General features: G+C 32.5%; 1 protein-coding gene across 4 annotated transcripts in view; it reads left to right on the plus strand.

Annotated features, from left to right (window-relative positions):
* Nucleotides 1-3,589: 3,589 nt before the first annotated feature.
* LOC139089053 (transient receptor potential-gamma protein-like) overlaps nucleotides 3,590-12,519 on the plus strand; it is a 123,046-nt gene continuing 114,116 nt past the window's right edge. For 3 of the 4 annotated variants that reach the window (XM_070638481.1, XM_070638480.1, XM_070638483.1), the window contains exon 1: nucleotides 3,590-3,733. The gene's annotated coding sequence lies outside the window, so the exon portion shown is untranslated. Of the gene's footprint in view, nucleotides 3,734-3,776; nucleotides 3,795-12,519 lie in introns of those variants that run through there. The other variant, XM_070638482.1, reaches the window with a different exon arrangement.

Below are 12,519 nucleotides of genomic sequence, written 5' to 3' on the forward strand. Positions count from 1 at the left end.
TATTTTCATCTTTCCTTATGGATATCCAGCATTAAACACTTATATCCACAAAACTAATAGTTCAATTAGCCTTGCATTTAATGCTTTTACTTGTGATCATAATTGTGGGATGTTTATTGTGTATGGGAAGGATATGTATGAAGTTTATGAATATGGGAGGATGTGAACTTACAAGGATTGTTTGTATTTGCTGATTATCCATTGTGATGATGACGGAAATGACATTTTAGCTTAAATGAAGTCAGAGCTCGAAGTTGACTCGAGTTAGTCATTATGGGGATGAATTCAATTAAGCTTGTTTTACAGCACATAGTTTAGATAAAACTTAACCAGTGGTGGACAACATTTTATTTTTCGAGGCACATAGCAAGCCTTTATGATTGAAAACGCACAAGACAAATGGTCCATTGCTTTTCCAAAAGTATAGTGCCACAGCACACAGGTTCCCCACCACTGCACTAGACTATATCTAATAGAAAATAATACTATTAATACTGTCCCAAAATAAACAATTTATTAATCTATTTAATACTACTAATTAAATAGAGGGTCTATATTATTATTACCCCCAATTGCTGAGACTGATAAGATATACCTAATCGAAAAAGTTTTATTTTCTCACACATTATTTTTTTCGGCTATGTATTATTGCTAGTCAGAATTCAGCCAGACTATTGATAAGGGGTGTAGTTAGAAGATGTTGAAGTAGGGATGGATTACTAAAATTTATGGGGAATTTTTGGATTTTTGCATGAAAATCCCTGGAAAATTGGAGAATTATTTCCAACTGAAGGAAGGAGGTAACTCCATTGAATACGTCCCTGCTAGTGATAATGTAATTGTATTTGTGTCTAGATCTTCTTATTTTTTGAAATTGTTCATAAATGACGTTCACCAAATAAATTGTCATATGGAATATGACTACCTTAAAGTAGCTTCAATATAAATTTCCCTCAAATTTCGATCAAGCCCAAATTTAAGAATTCAACACTGCCTTACCCAAACAGCTTAGATCGGGTAATTGACCCAAAATCCGGTACCATGCCCTAATCACGCTAGCTTGATCAAACTAGCTTGTTGTCAGACTTCCGGATGTAAATTTCTATTTAAACCGATTTCGACACCAATTCAAAATCAAACAGCCTCAAAATTCATCACTGTCAAAAAGTTTTTGACGTCACTCACGAAAAAACTTCTTAATGAAATTCATTGGTAATTGGATGTATGTCGATGATAGGAACAATGATGGAAATTGAGGAGGGTTAAAGATAATTAATTCAAGTTTATGGATATTGGTTTTGTGCAGAAAATTACTTTTGTTTCTATCTCATATAGCAACAGAGCTATGTTAATCATGGCTGTTAGTTAATGTATGTATGTATGCTCATTGTGATTATAATTATTTGGATTTTGTGCTGTTTGTTGACGAAGTGCTTCATAACTTTAGTTAAAGGTTAAAGCATAATTTTCTTCTGCGTTGTGATTTTAATTTTCACAGTCGAATTGGAATTGAAGTTAATTTGGATGGGAATATTGCTGCGAGTTATAGTTGATGTTGAATTCTGTTGAGTTTTCTATGGAAAATGTTCAAGGTTTTAAAATTGAAATCGTTGATGCAATTCTGTGCTGAATATTGCATTGTATGCGCTTGGGAGTCGTGAACTTGTGATGGTAAATTTCTAGAATTTTTTTCACATTTTTTAATACAATTATCTGGAATTCTACAGTATATCCGGCAATGAGATAGCATTAGTCCTTCTGTACTATGAAAGCATGCTCATTGCCTGTTAGAGTAATAGCTTAAAATACTGAAAATATCAATTGACAGCACACATCATCACTAAATGATTCCTAGTTCTGGTTCAAATTTATTAACAAAAAGTTTATTCATGGATTTTTTTCAATTAAGCACTTGACATAAATCAAAATACAATAATTTGTATTTGTCATGAAAATAAAGCACTCAGTACCTCCAGTTTTAAGCTTTTTTACTTGAAAATAAAGGCTTTTGAATGTGGAAAAATTAAAAATTGTGGATTGCTAAAATGGAAGCTGTTAGCAATTATAATTAAACACGCGGGTTAGAACTTTCAGGCAGACGTAGAAATCGACTTAGATTTGGTTCCTAACCTTCCTCCAACTGAGGAAGGCCTTGAATAACAGATGATCTGTACGACCAATGAACTAAGTAAATAAGGAACTCAAACCAACGATGTCTTAAATACAGTTCAAGTGTTCTTTTACTGTTAGGCTACCCGAGAGCTAAGGGGCATGTCAAAATGCTTAGTAGATCTGTTAATTGCACAGCTATTAACTCTGTATTGGACACAAGACACAAAATTCAACAGATTTTGAACGTATTTGTGAACAAATTAACTTTCGGAAGTCGCAAACTTCAACAAATTATCGAGATCTAAATTTTACATATAAATTCAAATCTGCCCTTGAAACAAAAACTCTATTAAAACAAACTTTTAAAGATAAACAACCTCAGAACTTTCCTTAAAAACAAAGCTTCAATAACACTTCTTTTACATCTTTTTTCTCTTTTGTCTACATACTTTTTTTGCTCTCTGTTAATGTTCACATATTTTTGTAAGTTTTATTGCTTACATACACATATTTTGGTCCCTAATGTGACTGGCTTTAGCTTAATCTTTACTTGAGTCTTGAGAGATAAAAAGTAAAAGTTTTTTTTTTGTTTTTTGATGAAACAAATTTTCATTTTGGACTTCTTTTTTGGGGTTTTTTTGAACACTGAGAGAAATAATTTGGGAGGTTTGGAAGTTTTTTTGGGAATTTTGATGATAAATTGGCAATTTGAGGGGATTTTAGAAGGTTTGTCTGTTAAAGAGACTGCTTTTTATATGACTTGTTTGGAAGCTCAAGTTTGAAATCCAAAATTGGACATCATGACGGCGGTTCACAGGGTATTTTAAAAATTTTGGGGATCGGATCGATTAACCAACTTGTGCTGTTCGGGCAATCCCAAATAACTCACCCCAAAAACAACTAATAAACCCAATTATTCCCACAATAAGTTTGCCAAATTGATCCAAAAAATGGATTTTCCTTCAAGTGTATATAACACACACACAATACAAAAATAACAGGAAAAAACACAAAGAAAGGAATGAGTCAAAGACAGCAAAAGAATTTCTTTTTAAAGGGCGCGATGAGAAAGAAAAAAGAAAAAAGAAAAAATTTCATAAAAAACTTTGAACAAAACGAAGAATTTTCGGTATTGAATCAAGCATAAAGGAAAGTTTTGTTCCTCTCTATTTTATTCCATATCGCTTCGTAAAGTTCCGTAGATTGAAAAGATGAACAAGAAATTCCCAAGCGACAACAAAAGAGAGCACAAAAATCTTTTCGAAAATGCAAAAAGCAGCGTGGCACTTCCAATGCATAAACATAAATATTTCATTACAAAACCACGCTGCCCGTACTTCCAGTTGCACTTTCTCTGTGAGAGACGAAAAAAAAAAAATTTTTACTCTCTCGATTGGAAAATTCATTTTGTGAAAATGCGAAAATGTGGAGAAAAAAAAGTTTTTTTTTGCTCAGTCTCCGGTTAAGCATTGAAAATTCAACACGCGAAAACAGGAAGAGTCGCTTGCTGTATTTTTAAAATAATTTAAAAAAGAATAAAAATTGAAAATTGTTTTATTTGTGAAAATTAAATAAATAAATTTAAAGAAAAACTTGAAGAAAAGTGAAAAACTTTTATTAGGTAAAAAAATATGGAAAATTTATAAAAGATTCAGCGATGTCTGTACGGTGAAGTGCCAGTGGTATTGTTAAAGCTTATTAAGTGCACATAATAGAGTAGAAAGTTCATTCAAATTTGTTATCAGGATTACAAAAGCATTCATCTCATACATATATGCATAAATGCTTGCAAATCTCGCCTCATCTTCATCTTATATACGGGATTTTTAGCGCTTTGTATATGATACATGCTATGAAGCTTCTCTAGTTGAAAACAATTTTATTATAAATATTTTTTCGCTGAACTAAGTGAATTTGATAGCATTCCGTCTTTGTGGGAAAATGATGATCTGAGTCGAATACATAATCTCAAATTAAGGATTAAAATTTGCAATTTTTTTTTAAAATTAAAAACTTGTAAATTTCTCAAAAATTTGGTTTAATTTAATCCAGAACACAAAGTCAAATCGTATTTTTGGTAAAAAGTCGACTTTATTTAAAAATCGAGTCGATTTTGAGCTTTATTTTAAACATTACAAAGAATAGTTTAATGACAAAACTTGAACAAGACTGATTAATATGCTAGAGAATCATTAAAAGATGTTTTTCTTGAATTTGAAAAATTCAAATTTTTACAATCTTTTGCGGAAAATTGGAAAAATTGTTAGTCAAAATGCAGTAGTAATGAATTGGTTGAAGAATTGAAGGTTAATTGAAGGGATTTTTAGGTATTTCTCATGATTAATCTCTATTTATTGAATCTTATATTGTGAAACTGTACTTGTACTTATGTAATTAATCCATCACGAAACTGTCAGTGCACTTTCAAGTCTAGCCGTCAATGCGGGGACATAAAAGTGTTCTAGCGACTAAATTTTGCTGCCTGGAACTAAAGCATTTCATTCATTACGTAAAAAAAGACATTTAAGACCTCTTAAAATATTAGACTCAGCTTCTCACTCAAAACTTACTTACTGGAACCATGCTCTGATGTTGAGCGTAGGTTTCGTCAAAACGTCTTCTATCTGACTAGCCTTATCACATAGTTTGTACAAATTATCCGTTTTTGCATCTTATTGATATTCTTCAAAACCGTCCTACGTCATGTTACTTTTTGAGCTCCAGAACGTCCTTTCCCATGCATTGACACAAAACTGTTACGTAACAATTGAACGGATTTAATAATTTATCTTCAAAGTCAGAGCTCGAAATTGACTCTGTCTATATTTTATATTAAAAAGTCGACTCGACTCCTCTCAAAATTCCAGTCAACTTCAAGCTCTGCTTAAAAACTTTCAAATATTCTGTGATATTACTGAACTCAAAGCAATTCAGACAAGTTAATCAACCTTGTGCATCTTCTCCAAACTTCCAAAAAGCCAAACAATTCAGACAGATAAAGTTCAATTCATAATAATAATCTGCAATGAGTTGAGTCTGATTACACTATAAATTTCAATCATCCCAAATCTTTTATGTAATAACTTTTATCTGAATTTTGTATATCTTCATAACGACTTCATTTTGACAGCATAAAATGCGCCAATGTTAACGTCATATATTTAAGTACATCTTCAAAAAAATTTGTATCTATCTCCATATTTATATGTTGAATCATACATTCTCATATCAAACAATAAGCAATAGAAATAGCGAGCGCTGATAAATAAAAAAGTGCTTTTAATGGAAAATGTTGTCTTAACAACAATGAAAAGCACTTATGTGAGATGAAGCATAGAAATAGAATATAATATAAAGACGAGAGAAATGGAAGCATTTTGGTGGCATTGAAGGATAAGAAGGAACAAAAAAAATCTAAATTAATTGTGGCATTGGTTAATGATGCATTACTAAAACGTGTAACGCTTAATTTTTCATGCATAAAAATCTACATCTTTTTGTGCTGCTCATTCGCGTTAAAGAAGTGGAAATAGAAATAAAAATTATCATGTTTTGCTGTTATGTAACTTTCATCTCCAAATCGTTATCATTTTCATTTGATGCACTCAGAAGAAAGAGAGTAAATAAATTCATAAATCATTGCTTCATGTCAGCATGAGTATTATAAATTTTTGAGTATTGTGTATGCTATTTTGTTGATGTGAATTGGGAAATATAAAGGAAGAATAATTTTGAAGATGTTAATTAGAGCGAACATTAGAGATTGAACAATAGATGGTGAAATTGTTGAGATTTTTAAGTGACGTGATTAAATTTTGAAGCTTTTGTTATTGGTGAAGACTTTCTTATTCCATATGAAGTCGCTAAATGAATGTCATTTCAAGTAGACAACAATAAGTTATGACCAGTTAGTTAATGAGAAGTTAATGGACAGTTGTTGGCTAGTTTTAACGTATTTTTAAGACAAAACCCCCAAAAAAAAACCATTAAAATTGTTGGAGTCCATGCCAGAGTTCAGCCGATGTTGACTCAAATTTCATACTGGGTCAATTCGACTTTTAAATACAGAATTTGAGTTCTGGCTCATAGAAACAAATTTTAAATCCCCTCTGCAAAGCGACCACACTTAAAGCTAGAATTGCAGCTTATTTCGGCATGTGAACCACTCTTAAGACGACATTACTGAATGTACTTTACAATGAAAAGCCATAAAATCCTAGCAATTTGAAGAATTTTGTCACGTTCTTGTTCGCACTACTTTTCACCGTGAGTCATTTCGACTCACAAGGCAAACGCCACTAAATTCTTAGAAAACAATTTGAAAAACTCCTTTCATCATTAATTTACCCGAAAGGCACACGGCATAGAAATTGCCGGAAATCTGATGTCAGGTCAGAGTTAAGTCTGCATGTGTTCAGATTCTGGTTAAGACATTCATCAAAATGTTCACTGAATTGGTTAATCAATCAGAAATGCAACCCCACGACAGCGTGACTCTAACTTGATTTCATATTCAGCATAAATCCGGTACCACGCAAGTGTCATGGTGGTCTGCTGCCGGATTTTAGATTGATTAACCGAATTGTGGTATTCGGGATCACATAAATTCGAATTTCATTTCAATTTAAATCTCAACTGCTTAATAGCCTCCAGTTAATCCTCAAGCAATTTCCATTATTATTTCGAAAATAAATAATTTATCATAAAACCAACGCTTTAATGATTAAACCTCAAAATTCCTCGAATATTTTCAACTTCATCATTCTGTGGAGAATTAAATAATTTTCATCAATTCTTTTGGGGATTATTCACATGTTACGTAACACAATAAGCAACCCGAATGGACCTAAACATGTTATAACTAGTTGAACGCAAGTTAATGTCCAGTTGATGACTTGTTCTGACTCTAGCAAGCTTCTTGCAAGTTGAATTGTCACAGACTTAAAAATTGACCCTAATAAGCAATCAACCCCTTTAAATACCAGCAATACAGAAATTAAATTGGGTCCATTGCCTGAAGGCTTTTTTGTTGTGGTTTTTCAATGTTAAACAGCATAAGAAAAATGGGAGCAGTTCAATTTTTAATTTTATATGTTAACTCAAGCAAATTTGCTTTATGGGAAAAAAGAGCTTTAAATGTTGTCCATAAAACGTCAAGCATTGCTGTAATAATAAATTGAAACCACAATGGAGACGTTGTTGAGTATTTTGTTGTGCTTAATAATAGAATGTATATGAAAATTGCAAATGGAAGCTTTGAAAATAAATGAAAATGTATCATTTTTAAGTATGGGAATAAAATAATAATTAGTTGGACTTTTATTGAGTCATGGTGAGAAATTGCGATTCCAATATGGTGGAATTTGGTGTTTTTTGGGGGATTTTTTGGGTAGAGAGTTCAGTTATGAGTTGTTCTCAATTGGGGGTTAGGACGCACGAGGGCCCATTGCCGCGCGTAGGGAATGTCTGAAGACAGCTCTATCCTTCGAAACCTTCTGCCAATTCGGAATATTTAGGACCCTAGCCTCATTTTTAACACATCCAATCCATGAATTCTTCGGTCTTCCTCTCGATTCAACTTATATTGTAGCAATTATCAATCTATGTGCCACAGTGCAATTAGTGTCTGTCTCAGATGTGTCATAATTTTGGAAAATATGCAGAAAGCAGTCATCAATCAGTGAAAGTGGACCATTAGTGATTCATACAAATTTTTCCACAAAAAATAAATATTTTTCTTTCAAATTAAATATATTTTAAAATGTTACATCCATTAAGTCAACACATCAAGCATGTCTTATATCACAGGTCTTAATAAAAAGAAGACCAGACACATATTTCTATCAAGTCTAATTTAACTATGAAAACAAACAAAATCCACCTTGGAAATCATTTTGTAATAAAAAATGAGAAAAAAATTGTTGAAAATTCATCAAAATTTGGCGTAAACAAAAAAAAAAATTCCATAAAAGAAGAAAGCAGAAGTTCTCATATGAGTAATATCCATTAAAAAAAACTTGAAAAATATTTCTAATATTTCTATGTTAATTAACGAGTCTACATCTACATCTTGTTTACTGACCATGAAAAATACCTGAAAATGTTTATTTATTTCCTTCCTGAAAGATCTTTTACTGTTTTTTGTTATTGGATATGGCAATATATTCACAATGTAATGGACGAGAGTTCATAAATGTTTTTATTTTATTTTTGTGTAAAGCTGTAAAGGATGTGGAAATGATTGTGAAATGATTTTTGTTAACTGTGAAAATGTGAAGTGCTTATGGGGTTGGAAACTAAGGCAATTGGTTGTTATCAAGGGTCAGATACTCATCTGGAAATTTTAAAAATCTTAAAAAAGTCATAATTTTCAAGGCAGTGTCTGACTAAGAGTAACTGAAACACAACTGAGTTCAGTCTGTCTCCGGTATGAGAATTTGTCGAATTTTGACATATTAAATGCGAAATTTGTAGTCTTCTCGATGCAGTTAGCTTTCCTGAGTTATATTTTCTGAATAGACAATATACAGCTACAAGTCCCATGAACCAAGCAAAGACAAGCCTAACTCCAAATCAAAACAATGGGTTAAATAATGACCCGGACGACACCGGCATAGAAATGGCCGAAAATCAAGCGCTAGGCCAACTAGATTCTGGCTTGAAGCTGGATTTCAAAGAATCAGGCATTAAGCCAGAATCACGCTATCCTGGGGTCTGATTTCTGGGCAATTTTACGCAGTGAGTCTTCCGGTTGGGTCGAAATCAACCACCACAGTGCCATCAAGGTAACTTCGCATGTTTCAGTTGATACGGCAACGTGTCGGTGGTCTAACTAACAACTTGTATTCAGTCGAACAAATCAGAGCTAAAACTCAACTGAAACTTTGAATGAGAAAGTCAATTAGAGTCGACTGGACTTCATATAAAATTTGAGTCGATTTTGAGCTCTGGCCTAAATGATAAATTGCAAAAATAGTTCAATTTTCCATTAAAGTCCATAATATTCAGCAACAATTCCACCATTCATATCCCGATAATTCAATTATTTCCATCACAGTCGCTCTCCCCTGCCACAAAAAAAAGATGAAAAATTACTCCTAAATCCCTAAAAAAAATAATCTATCATTACTCATTTCTCAACCCCAACATTCTCCATTGTCTTTTCCACATTTTATCACAAAAATGAGATTTCTATACTGTAAATGATGAGAAATGTTTTTGTAACTATTTCCAGTCATATCTATATCCAACAATAAAACAGAAATAAAAATTGTGAATGATGTGAGTTAAAGGAAACATTCAATCATTTTGTCACAACAAAAGGATGAATCTTCTTACATTTTTATCGTTACAATCCATAGATATGATGATTTGTGGCTATATTGTGATGTAAATTGATGTGAAAAAGATTAACGATTGATGCTTTGATGGTCGATTACTTCCTTGATGTTTCTCTATTATATCATGTGATTATTTTCTATTTTACACGTGGCTTTAGTCAAGCTTTAGTTTGAATATATACAAATTGGATGGAAAATTTTTATAATCTAGATAGTTGGGAGAAACGTGAGATGTTCTCGAAAAATACTTGAAATTGAAATGTTTATTGAATTAAAAATGATTGGAAAAAAAAATAAAAGAAAAATTGAATTAATGTTTTTTTTTGTGTCTGAGATTAAAATTAGATTTTGTTAGGAATTGATGGGATGAGTCATGGAAGTTAGAAGTGAATTTCAAGGGCTTTTTGGATGATTTAAAGAGTTTTTGGATTCTTTCAAGGTTTTAGGTTAATTTTTAATTGTTTTATGCTTGAATGTTGTCATTAAGGAAGATTAAGGGCTAGTCTTTACTGTAAAAGAAGGCACACGGCTCACTGCAGGTCTAAAAGTGTGTCTCAGTCGTTAAAGTCTGTCCTAAAGCTGGATTTAGCCAAATCTGGGCTACACAAGAATAATGCTGACCTGACGTCTGATTTTGTGCCTTTTCTTCGCTGTATGGCTATGCTGGCTTGAAGCCTTAGACCAAATATTGACAAATCAACCAAAATTGACTCAATTTCATACAAAATTCATCAATTTAAAAGACAATCAGCATAGGAAAGGCACAAAATTAATCGTGAGGTCAGCGTGATTCTAATCTGGTCCAGATTCAGTTAAATCCAACATCAACACAGTCTCCGTCCGTTCAGTTTCCAGATTTTTCGACTTTTCCACGCCATATGGCTTTCCAAGCTTAACAAGAATCTAAACTCAAAATAAGCAAAAACATCCAAAAGCATCTTCCCTCCAAAAAAACTTCACACAAGGTTCATTCACCCATCAACTCACCAAACGTCATCAACCAGATAAATTCTAAACATCCTACAAACATTTCACCATCATGTCACAAAGCATCAATCATTAAGTTCAGATGTCAACCCGAATAAATAACAAAAAAAAATCCACTTCATAATGTCGTCAAAAAGTCAACAAACTCATAGTTAAACAAAAGTCTTGTTCTGTTTCAATAGTCAGTGCTTTATGTTGCTGTATAAAAATAGTCAGCCTCTATTTGCAGAGAAAAAGCTTAGATTTAAGTTAGAAAATAAAAGTTTGATAACAAAAAAAAAGTCGTCTTATTCAAAAACCGATTTGAAAGACGCCATTGATGACTATCTGGGTCAGTGGTGGACAACCTGTGTGCTGCGGTACTCTAATGTGCCTTGGAAATGCCATGAACCATATGCCGGGTGTGGCTTTGGTCAAGGACCACCAAAGTGTGTCTAGAATAACAAAAGGTTGTCCACCACTGGACTAGATGAGGAGCACTTTGACAAATTACATTAATCTTCCATTCATTTGTAAATATTCTCGCTACGGCATTCATCATCACATTCCATTTTCGCTCAAAAAAAAAAAATATTCGTATTTTCATTCATTAATCCAAATTAATTTACTTTATTTGGAATTGGTAATTTTATCTGACATCCATTTGAATTTGGGTGATTCATTAATGAATGGATCGTAAAAAATTTTTCTGGGAAATTTTGCTCTGTGTGTTTATTGTCATTGGAATTTGATGAACCTCAATTTTAAATAGTAAAAACTTGTCTGACTCATGAAGTCAATGGTGCCGTGAAATTATTTTCTTCATACTTACTTACAGATCAACTGCGTAATTGAATGAAAATTATTTTATTTTTTCGAATGTAAGAAGATGTGATGAACAAATAATCAAATTTTAGCTGAGTTTTTGAGAATTTAGATGGGATAGTGAAGGTGTTTTGGGTCGAATTGTCTGATTTTTGTGAACTTTAATGCGAGTCGAGGTAAATTGTGAGTAGGATCAAGTTGAATTGAGTCGTTTCAAGTTGATTTGAGTCTAGTAAAGTTGATTTGAGTCTAGCCAAGTTGATTACAGTCGAATCAAGTTGATTAGAGTCGATTCATGTCGAAGTTGATTTGAGTCGTGTCAAGTTGATTTGAATCTAGTCAAGTTGATTTGAGTCTAGTGAAGTTAATTTGAGTCGAGTCAAGTTGATTTGAGTCGAGTCAAGTTGATTTGAGTCGAGTCAAGTTGATTTGAGTCGGTTCAAGTTGATTTGAGTCTAGTCAAGTTGATTTGAGTCGAGTCAAGTTGATTTGAGTCTAATCAAGTTGATTTGAGTCTAGTCAAGTTGATTTGAGTCGAGTTAAGTTGATTTGAGTCTATTGAAATTGATTCAAGTCGAATCATGTCGAAGAAAGTCGCTCAAAGTTGACTTGACTTTACAACAAATCGAATTCGAGTTCAAGCATAAAAGATTGATTTAAAACTGTCTATTATTAATTTATTTTGGTCAATCCTTTGGCAAATACTGCAAAATTCTCCTTTTTTTTAGAAGAAGCCTCCTTTTATGTACCGGAATCGGAACCATTCCACTACTTTTTCAGGACCCCCTACCTACAAATTCCATTTAAATTTTTAACCTACTTCAATAATCGCTTCATACCTAATAAATTCAAATTAATTACATATCCAACATTTATTTCCCTTTTTTTACTTTAAAGTAGAACAATAAGCTAGGTCTGTTGAATGAAAATATTCAGGAATTTATTTTCTCGTCAAAATCATTCCATGTGCGGTTGATTTTTTCCCTCTGTGTGTTTATTTGTCTTTTCCGAAATAGATTAAGCAAAAAAAAAGAAGAGAAAAAAGACGAGATAATGAGGCACCTTGTGTGCTGCTAAGTAATAAATATATATCTTATGCCAGACACCACAGCGAGATTAAAGATTCTGTTGCTGGATGAGAGAATTTGTGATAGATTTTCAGTCAGTAATTGCTATGCCGGAGAAAAATAACATTTCTCAATTTATACGGTGATTGAGTATGAAAATGGGATGGAATGAAAGGTACAAAATGGTCCGAATGGATGCCTGCCCATCG

Source organism: Chironomus tepperi, unplaced genomic scaffold, assembly GCF_022539635.2.
Source record: "Chironomus tepperi strain 1889 unplaced genomic scaffold, CSIRO-AGI_Ctep_v1 contig_174, whole genome shotgun sequence".
NCBI lineage: Eukaryota > Metazoa > Arthropoda > Insecta > Diptera > Chironomidae > Chironomus > Chironomus tepperi.